We start from the raw sequence: 11,654 nt of genomic DNA on the forward strand, positions 1-11,654 counted from the left end.
TGATGGAAAATAAGGTTGCCACCTTCATTAAATTAATTACTTAAGAGCTAACATCTCAAGTGCCATCAATTTGAGTCCAGATTGGGTATATCCAAGATGTCCTCAGGCAAGATTTTCCCAAATCATCTTTCTGGAAGAGATACAGGGAATGCCAGGGAAACTTTAGTGGTAGGATTGGCAAGAACAAGATTACCAGTAGAAGTTCTGCAGAAAATCTGCATCACGACCCAGCCCTTATATGCTATTTGAGACAGATGTACTTGAATAATTTTTATTTTGGAGAACAGCATGGGGGAAGATTCAGAGCCTCCAAGGATGTTGAGAAATGATTTTGTATTCTAGGGAGCCATTTTCAGAAGTCATGTTCACAATCTGACAGCTGACAGTCAGACAGGTATTTGGACAAATCCTTGTCTTGACAGTGTTTTACCCAGTCAACCCTAAGGATAGAGAAAACACCAATTAGAGATAGGTACAGGGATGTTTAGGAGGTTCAGCTGAGGGAATGTTGGGCCTCCTTGGACCAAGTCAGTTTATGCTGTAGTACAGACTCAGGAAGAATGTGCCTGTCCAGCATGTATGTTGGTTGGGTGCTCCAGCAGGTAGATGGGATGAAAACATCACAGTGCACTCTGCCTTATTTTAACTTCAGAAGGATAATCTCAATCCTCAAATACAAGAGAATATCCTTCAGCATAGTGGTGGTTTACCTAGTATTCCAGGTACCATTTGGACCCATTTTTGACAGAGTGGCTGATCTCTGCCCTTACGTGTCCCTTACCAGGCAGACATTCCGTTAGAATCTTCTACAACTCTCTTGACACAGCTGATGTCGTCATCAATGTCATCATCAGTAAGCTCTGAAAGGAAAAGTGGGTGAGTGTGGAGGGGGAAAACAATCCTTTTCTGGTTTCCACTATTTGATTATATTTTGAGGGGAGTTCCCAGAGGAAATTGAGTCCTGGGATTCAGAAATGCTTTCTCTCTGGAGCCCTTCTCCGGGTTTGCTTTCTGTTGTGCCTAGCTTTTCCCACCTTTGCGTTTCTATGGGCTCTGATCCTTCGCAGAGGAATCCAGGACCTGAGAGACTAGAGAGCTCAGTGGGTTCATAGTGTTGTGTGAGTATGTGAAGTGGTGGTACAGTGCGTGTGAATAGGGTAACATGGAGATTCAGGAAAAAGACTTGGAGTCTGGAAATTCAGGAGTCTTAGTGAACAGTGTGTCTCTCTTCCTCCTTTGTTGAATACCCAGCTTCCTCAACACAGACTGTAAGATAAGGTATTTTTGTTGTTGTTAGGTGCTGTTGAGTCAAATACAATTTAGAGACCCTATGAGCAACAGATCTGAATCTTACCCTGTCCTGTGCCATGCTCATCGTCTCTGACATGCTTGAGGCCATTGATGAGGTGTTAGGGAGCAGAATATTGAGTTTTGTACCTGCTTCACCCACCCTCATTTCACCTAGCCATCAGAAGGTAGAGAGTCCTTACTGTTGCACGTTATGTTGCAGATATTTTCTGAAGAATATCTGTTGTCTTTGCAAAACTTGCTGTTCAGCTGGAAGATCCCATAGTCACTGCTGCCTTCTGTGTTTCTTCTAGTACAGGCTTGGGTATTGAAGTTACTTGCGTACTGAGCCATGCAGACCCCTGTGTCAGAATAGGAAATACAGTAGAAAGGGGAGAGTGCTCACAGATGAGAGGCCACTCAAGGGAAAGAGGGCATGGTGTTCTGAATTAGAGTTCCCAGCAATGCAAGCCCATTTAGTTCTGAGATAAAGAGAGGATATCCTTCATATATGAGATGATGCAATCTACTGCTTATTCTTAGTAGCAAGTGATAATCAGCCCACAATAAGTGGCAATATGGAAGGATTTTATGGGCAAAATATTGAACTACACAGGAAACATCAAATGGAGAAAAGACAATTATACACCAAGAAAGATTTGGTCTGCATTCAACCATTTTAGGAAGTAGCATATGACCAAGATTTGTGATATTGTAGGGAGAATTTAAAATTGTATTGACAGCATTGACAAAAACCAAGTCACCAGGAATTGAAAGAATGCTAATTGAGATGCATTAGCAAACAAATGCAATGATGAGAATGGCTCATTGTACACCAACAAATTTGGAAAACAGCTTCAAGGTCCACTGACTGAAAGAAATTCATATTTAAACCTATTCTAAAGAAAAGTGATCCAATAGGATGTAGAAATTATCAAACAGTGTAAAAAAATTATATGTAAGTAAACTCTTGTTGAATATAAAGAAAAGACAGTTGCAAGCAGTACACTGACAGGAAATTTCCAGGAATTCAAGTCAAATTCAGAAGAGGATTTGGAACGAGGGGCAGTATTGCTGAAGTCAGAGGAATCTTGACTGAAAACAGAGAATACAAGAAAGAATTTTATCTGTGTTTCATTGCTGAGTATGCAAAGGCATTTGGCTGTGTGGAGTATAACATATCACAAATAACGTTAATCAAGCAACACTTAATTGTGCTCATGCTCAACCTGTACTTAGACCAAGAGGCAATGGTTTGAACAGAATAAGGGGATATCATGTAGTTTAAAATCAGGAAATGTGCATGTTAGGTGTTACATCTTTTCACCATATTTATTTAGTTTGTACACTGAGAAAATAATCTGAGAAGATGGACCATAAAAAGAAGAGTGAAGCATCAAGATTGGAGGAAGACTCTAGTGAATGTGGAGGGGACTTGAAGCACTTACGATGAAGATCAAAGACTGTATCCTGCAGTATGGATTACACTTCAATGTAGTAGAAAGAAAACTCTTCACCACCGAATCAATAGCAACCAGGATGCTAAGCAGAGAAATGTTTGACGTTATCAAGGCTTTACTTTTATCTGCATCCACAGAGTCCATGAAAGCAGCAGTCAGGAAGTCAAATGACATACTGCATCTGGCAAACCTGCTGCAATAGGCCTCTCTATGGTAGTAAAAAGCAAAGATTCCTCTTTGAAGTTGAAGATGTGTCTGATTCAGTCACAGTATTTTCTTTGCCTCACATACACATGAAAACTGGACTATGAATAACAAATACTGAAGAAGAATTGATGCCTTTGACAAATATTGTTAATTCAAACCTCAAGTTGCCATAATCAAGGATGCTTTAGGAAGAACATTAAATGATCCAGGAAGTATTAAAAGAAGATGGAAAGAAAAATACTGAGTCACTGTATCGAAAGTAATTGGCAGACACAGAAGAATTTAATGATAAAACATATGAGCAAGAGACTATGGTGATGAAAGAAGAAGTTCAAGCTGCTTTGAAGGAAATAGCAAAAAATAAGACCCCAGGAATAGAAGATATACCAATTAACATATTTCAGCTAACAGATGTTGCCCTGGATGTGCTCACCAAGTTGTGCCAAGAAATCTGGAGAACAACCACTTGGCCAACTGACTGGAAGACATCCATATTTGTTCCCATCCCAAAGAAAGGTGACCCACAGAGTGTGGAAACTATAGAATAATCTCATTGATTTCGCATGCAAGCAAGATTCTACTGAAGATTATCCAAAAACGACTGGAACAATACATAAGCAGAGAACTGCCAGAAGTCCAGGCTGGGTTTAGAAGGGGTCGTGGTACTAGCGATATTGTAGCTAATGTTAGATGGATCTTAGCTGGATGAAAGCAGGGAATACCAGAAGAATGAATATCTGTGTTTCATTGACTATGCAAAGGCGTTTGACTGTGTGGATCATAACAAACTGTGGCTGACTCTGAGAAGAATGGGAATCCCAGAACACTTGATCGTGCTAATAGGAAACCTATAGGCAGTCATCAGAACAGAGTAGGGAAACACTGCATGGTTCAAAATTGGGAAAGGTGTACACCAGGGATATGTCCTACTTCCATACCTTTTCAACCTATATGCAGAACAGATTATCCGAGAGGCTGGGCTCTATGAGGGGAAGTGTGGCGTCAGGATTGGTGGAAGATCTATTCACAATCTGTGTTATGCAGATGACACAACTCTGCTGCTGAAACTGAGGAGGACCTGATGCCCTTGTTGCAGAGAGTCAAGGACTGCAGCCTTCAGTATGGATTGAGGCTCAATGTCAAGAAGACAAAAATTCTCACCACTGGACCAATTGGCAGCATCAGGATGGATGGTGAAGAGATTGAGATTGTTAACAACTTTAGTTTGCTTGGCTCCATGGTCAACACTCTTGGCACCAGTAGCCAGGAAATAAAAAAAAAACAAACCCAAATGTATTGCGATGGGCAAGTCTGCTGTTAGGGACCTCTCCAGGCTACTGAAGAGCAGTGGTGTCTCTCTGGAGACTAAGGTGTATCTGATACAGGCCATGGTCCTTGCAATCACTTGTTATGCATCAGAGAGTTGGACAATGACTAGGGAGGATAGAAGGAGAATTGATGCTTTTGAGCTGTGGTGCTGGAGAAGAGGATTGAATATATCATGGGCTGCCAAGAAAACAAACAGATTCAACCTGGAGAGGGTTAAACCAGGCTGCTCCTTGGAGGCAAGGATTCTGGGGCTTCATCTGACATACTTTGGTCATGTTGTAAGGAGGGACTGGTCCTTGGAGAAGGATATCTTGCTTGGGAGGGTGGAGGGACAGCGCAGGAGGGGAAGACCCTCTATGAGGTGGATTGATTCAGTGACTGGGGTAATCGGGATGGGTGTATCAGAGGCAGTGCGATTGGCACAGGATAGAGCAGGGTTTAGGGCACATAATAACAACAACCACCATTGAGTCAGAACTTACTCTTAGCTGATTCTCTAGTGGGTTTTCAGAGGCAGTAAATTGCATGAGACGAGATTGCCCATCTTTATTTTACCAGAGCTTCCTTTGAGTTACGGAGAATACTGAATATACTATGAACTACCAGAAGACTGAAAAAGTCTTTTGGAAGAAGTACAGTTAAATGCTCCTTAGCAGAGAGAATACTGAGACTTCATTTCACAGACATATTATCAGGATGGACTAGTCTTCGAAGAAGGACAGCAATACTAGGCAAAGTGGAAGGTCAGAGAAAAAAAGGAAGATCATCAATGATATGTGTGGCCACATTAGCTGCAACAATAGGCCCAAACATAGAAATAATTGTGATGGTGGAGCATGAATGGGTAGAATTTTGTTCTATTATGTATTGGGTCATAATGAGTTAGAAGCAACCCACTTAACAAGTTTACAATAAAATTTATTAGGTAAATGCATCTGAGGAGGACCTGAAGCACTTGCTGCAGAAGATCAAGGACTACAGCCTCCTATATGGACTGAAGCTCAACATCAAGAAAACAAAGACTCTAACCACTGGGCCAATTGGCAGCATCAGTATGGATGGTGAAGAGATTGAGATAGTTAACAGTTTTAATTTACTTGGCTCCACAGTCAACACTCTTGGCACCAGTAGCCAGGAAATAAAAAAAAAACAAACCCAAATGTATTGCGATGGGCAAGTCTGCTGTTAGGGACCTCTCCAGGCTACTGAAGAGCAGTGGTGTCTCTCTGGAGACTAAGGTGGGCCTGATCCAGGCTATGGTCTTTGCAATTACATGCTATGCATCAGAGAGATGGACAATGACTAGGGAGGATAGAAGGAGAATTGATGCTTTTGAGCTGTGGTGCTGGAGAAGAGGATTGAATATATCATGGGCTGCCAAGAAAACAAACAGATTCAACCTGGAGAGGGTTAAACCAGGCTGCTCCTTGGAGGCAAGGATTCTGGGGCTTCATCTGACATACTTTGGTCATGTTGTAAGGAGGGACTGGTCCTTGGAGAAGGATATCTTGCTTGGGAGGGTGGAGGGACAGCGCAGGAGGGGAAGACCCTCTATGAGGTGGATTGATTCAGTGACTGGGGTAATCGGGATGGGTGTATCAGAGACAGTGAGATTGGCACAGGATAGAGCAGAGTTTAGGGCTGTTGTACATAGGGCTGCTATGAGTCGCAAGCGACTCGATGGCATAGAACAACAACAACAACAAATGCATCTAGAATGTCCAAGAATCAGCTAACCGACAAACCACCTCTTAGTCTATTTTTTAGTCTACCTTTTCAGCCTCATATCCCAGCTAAATATCCTGACATATGCATTCAGTTTTGCTTTTTATCTTCAGGCACATGTAAATGAAGACATGGAAAAGGGATAGAGGATAGATTTTAGGAAGGTAGACCAGAAAAGTCTTCCTTGATAAAAAAGATTTGGTATAGTGAAATCCAAGGGAAATAAAAATAGTTTAATGTATTCTTACCAGTAAGATGCATGAGGGAGATTCTTAATGCTTCTTGTACTTTTGCCTTACCTTTTCTCCCCTACAGTCTCCAGATAAATTCTTTGTGACACTGGTAGAAGAATCCATAGGCAAATGTAGAAGTTCTGGACCCTTTTCTTTTTTTGTCAGAAACAAAAGGGTAGGGAAAAGATGGACTTAAGGAAGAGTAGGAGGTTGTGCTCCAAAGGTGCGGGCTAAAGGAGATATAGGTGAAAGCAAAGATTTGGTAGCAAACAAAGAAATAGGTCAGTATCTGGGTTTGTTCAAATAAATATCCTAAGCTATGATGGGAGGTTATTTTGGGGAGAGCCAGAGGGAAAATCTGCTACAGATAAAATAATCCTTGGTGGAATGAGAACCAGGCAGGAATTTCCAGCAGAAAGGGCAGAGATAAAGAATCTTTTGGGGACTGGGAACAGCTCTGAATTAATAAAGTTCTCTGAGAGATGAGGGAATCATGGAATGAAAGACTGCTGCATAGGGGAAGACGGTCTCTTTGGGCAGAGACAGAAAGGATGGGTGGATGGAAGAAGGGATCGTACTTACAATTTTCCAGGCTGTAGCCATTGTAGCCATCCATTTCCTGTACCTTCAAACTGCAGGCCAGCTCACACTTGGAGAGGATTTTGGCCTTGTAAGCTGCAAAGAAGCAGCTGAAGAGAGAGAAGATCAGAATGGACTTCATTTCTGCAGTTGGTGGAGACGGAGGCTGGCATAACTGAGATACTGCTGTCATTTATACACTCTAGGCACAAAGGTCTTTCTGAAGAGGTAATGGTGTTGGCATCCGTGCCAGGAAGAAGGACTGGCTGCCCAGGCTAATTCCTAAAACTGGCCTAACCAGTGTGATCTTCAGGGAAAGAGGTAGAACCAAGTGTTGTACCAAGAATAAAGTTCCTAGAGTCCTAGATTTGGGCAAAGACATAGAAGAGGAAAATGGTGGGAGGAGAGAGGAATTGTTAGGAGAAAGAGGTGTGCTTTAAAGGTTTGTACTTTTGTTGGAATGTACCCAGAAAGACTTGTCCATGGTGTACACAACTGAGATTTGGCTCATTGTCTGAGCTTGGCTGAGGGTATTTTCCTTATTGATCAAGTGAGGAATCCAGAAAAGGGATATTGTGTCTGGGAAGACTGAGGCTAATAAGTAAAGTGTGAGCTGCACTGGAGGCCAGTAGAATTTAAGAATATTCTGTTTTTTAAAGATGTCCCAATTACACTAACTTTCTACTAGTATCTGTCATAATTGATCACCAACCATCTATTGAGGTGCTGTGGCCTACCATTCCATGCTCAAAAGTGTCTATTTAGTATTTTTCTTTCTAATTTATTAAATATGTATTGTGTACACACTGAGTAGGTGTGGTACTGATCACTGAAACTTATTTCTGATGTTGAGTCAGAATTGCCATTTCTCCACAAGTCTCTCCAGTCACAAGGTACAAGTTTAATCTCTCTTTGACATAAAAATAGTAAGTACTGTGTGTCAGCCAGGAAGATCTGGTGGCCTAGAGGTGAGAAGTTGCATGGCCAACCAAAGGCACAAGGTTTGAGTCTACCAGCTACTCTACTGGAGAAAGATCGACACTATTCTCCTGTGTGATTTACAGACTCTAAAAACCCACTAGAGGGTCAGTTATGAGTGGGTTCTGACTTGATGGCACACAACAACCATGTGTCAGAGAGGTATTAAGTAAGTCCATTACTTACTTTTGAACCTTAAACCTCATATCAAGGCCCAGAGAGGAGCTGCCGTGTATTTTTAAATGCATTGTTGTCATTAGGTGCCAGCCACACTGTGAACAACAGATCTAAACCTTGTCCTCTCATCTGCATGATCTTTGATACCCTCCGCCCCACTGGGTTTTTCTCTTTCTGACCCTCCACCTTTCCCAGCATGACATCTTTTCCCAAGGACTGGCCCTTCCTGAAAACATGCTCTAAGTATGTGAGATGAAATTTCACCATCTTTGCTTTTAAGGAACACCCTGGTTATATTGCCTCCAAGATAGACTTGTTTGTTCTTTCGGCAGTCCATGGAATATTTAGTACTCTTCTCCAACATCATAATCTAAAGACATTGATTTTTCTTTCATCTTTCTTATTTATTGTCCAACTTTCAGATACATAGGAAGCAATTGAAAACACCATGACTTGGATCAGATACACCTTAGTCTTTAATCTGATATCCTTTCTCATAAGCACTTCGGAAATGTCCCTGGCAGCAAATTTTCTCAGTGCAAAACCAGACCAGGTGCTGATTGTGGAACAGACTGCCCTGTGCAAGTTTAAATGGAAAGACCTCCCATGCAAGTTTAAGCTGAAGCTGAAGAAAATGAGAACTAGTCCACAGAAACCAAAATACAAACTTGAATCTATCCCAATTGAACTTAAGAATCATCTCAAAGGACAGGTTTGATGCATTAAATATCAATGTTCGAAGACCAGATAAACTGTGGGAGGACATCAAAGATATCATCCATGAAGAGTCCAAAATGTCATTACAAAGAACGAAAAAGAAAAAAAAAAAAGAATGTCTGAAGAGACTATGAAAATTGCATTAAATGGTTGAGAAGCCAAAACAAAAAGACAGAGATACTGAAGTAAAAGAACTGATCAGAAGATTTCAAAGGGCAGCTTGAAAGGGTAAAGAAAAAAAATTATAATGAAATTTGCAAAAAGCTGGAGTCAGAGAATAAAAAGAGAAGAACTTGCTTAGCATTTCTCAAGCTGAAAGAACAAAAACTAATTCAAGCCTTGAACTGGAATACTTAGAGATGATTAGGGCACAATCTTGAATAATCCAGAAAGCATCAAAAGAAGGTGGAAGGAATACACAAAATCACTGTACCAAAAAGAATTAATTGACACTGAAAAAATTAAGGAAGTACTATATGAACAAGAGCCAATAGTGATGAAAGATGAAGTTCAAATTGTATTGAAGGGGTTGGCATAAAATAAGGCCCCAGGCATCAATGGAATACCAATTGACATGTTTCAACTAACAGACGTAGCCCTGGATGTGTTTATACCAGGAAATTTGGAGGTCCCAATGCTACTTGGCAGATTGACTTGAAGAGATCCATATTTGTTCTTATTTCCAAGAAGGATGATCCAACATAATGTATAAATTATTGAACAATATAATTAATATCTCATACAAGCAAAATATTGTTGAAGATACTGCCAGAAGTTCAAGGTGGTTTTAGAAAAGACTATGGCATGAGGGATATCATTGCGATGCTGATGGCTGAAAGCAAAGAATACCAGAAGAATGTCTGTCTGTATTTTGTTGACTATGCAAAGACATTTGAGTGTCTGGATCATAACATATTATGGTTAACATTGAGAAGAATGGGTATCCCAGAACACTTAATTGTGCTCATATGGAATCTATACCTAGACCAAGAAGCTGCTATCTGAACAGAGCAAGGGAACACTGTATGATTTAAAATCAGGAAGAAAGGGTATATCCTTTCTCCATATTTATTTAATTTGTATGCTAAAAAAAAGAATTTATGAACCTGGACTCTGTGAAGAAGGATATAGTATCAGGATTGGAGGAAGACTCATCAATAACCTCCATTATGTAGATGACACAACCTTGTTGAAAGTGAGGAGGGTAAGAAATGCTCGCTGCAGAAGATCAAGGACTACAGCCTTCAGTATAGATTACATCTCAATGTCAAGGAAATAAAAGTTCTCAGCACAGGCCCAGCAGTCAACATTATAAAAGTTGGAGAAAGAATTGAAGCTGTCAGTGATTTCATCTTGCTTGGATCAATAATCAACACTCTTGGTATCACAGTCAGGAAACCAGGAGATATATTGCACTGGGTACCTCCATGGTCAGGGACCTCTCCAAAATGCTGAAGAGCAATGATGTCAGTTTGAAGACTAAACTGTGTCTGATTTCATGTTCTGGTCTTCTCAATTACTTGCTATTCATCAGAGAGCTGGACAATGAATAATGATGACAGAAGAGGTGATGTCTTTGAGTTGTGGTGCTGGAGAAGAATACTGAATCATGGACTGCCAAAAGAACAAACAGATATGTCTTTGAAAAAGTGCAGCCAGAGTGCTCCTTGGAGGCAAAGAAGGTGAAGCTTTATCTTTCATACTTTGGACATGTAGCTAGGTGAAACTATTCCTTGGAAAGGGATGTTATGCTTAGAAAGATGGAGGGTTAGCAAAGAAGAGGAAGACTGTCAACAAGATGAATTGACATGGTGACTTCAGCAATGGGCTTTAGTGTGTCAGAGATGATGAGGATGACACAGGACAGGGTAGGGTTTAGGTAGGCTGTTCACAGGGTCATTGTGAGTTGTACTGAACTTAACGGCAACATATCTTTTAATTTCTTGACTGCTGTGACCATGGGTGTTGATTACGAATCTAGGTAAAATGAAATAACTGATAACTTCAATCTTTTCCATGACTTATCCTGAAGACAGTTTGCATGCCTGCTATTTCCTTGATGTATTGTTTCATTTTTGAATAATCTCCACAAAGATTTTACTTGTGTGTGATATGAATAATATTGCTCAATAATTAGCTTTGTGTAAATCTGACCATTTGGAAATGATGATATTAGAATCTGAATCAAGGCAGTTGGAATCTGGAGATTACACTGCACAGAACACTTGGAAGAATATGTTTTCACATCTCTTTCCCCACCTTTCATTTTTATTTCTAGTCACCATCTCTTGTCTGGCAACAATTTCTTTATCTCTAATTCATTTCACGGTTAGATTGTCACTATTTCACTTAAGTATGAGGTGTATAGCTGATCCCCAAAATATAGCAAAATCTCTATCCTTCCAGACATTTTGAGGATTAAAATTTTTTAAAAATTTATTTAAAAAAATGTTATATTGGTTTACATACAAAGGCCTTATGCATTGTGTTTAATGCATTTCTTTATTCACATTGTGTTTCATATTTTCATTCCTATTCATTATATTTTATAAAATTAGTCACCATTGATCTATGCCCATCATTACTCTACCTTTTCAGGACTCTACCAGATCTTTCCCAATTTCTTCCCACCAAAATCTGTGACTTCTAGAATTCCCCTCTCCCCACCCTCAGCATTCATTCTTCCCTCCCGTTCCCCTTTAGACTTTTGCACCCATATTTCTAATAATCTTTCTATTTTTACAATTATGTTTTTGTGTTGTATTTGTCCTTCTGGGCCTGAGTTAGTTCACTCAGCAAGCTGGCTTCAGGAAAAATCATGGAAAAGATTGAAGTTATAAATGAATTCATTTTACCTAGATTTGCAACCAACATCCATGGTTACAGCAGGCAAGAAATCAAAAGATATGAAATTTAGTTCACTCCAGCTTCTCCCATATCATATGTTGTTGTTGTTATGTGC

This window comes from Elephantulus edwardii, unplaced genomic scaffold (genome assembly GCF_000299155.1).
Source record: "Elephantulus edwardii isolate Elephantulus edwardi_28Jun2011 unplaced genomic scaffold, EleEdw1.0 scaffold00418, whole genome shotgun sequence".
Lineage (NCBI taxonomy): Eukaryota > Metazoa > Chordata > Mammalia > Macroscelidea > Macroscelididae > Elephantulus > Elephantulus edwardii.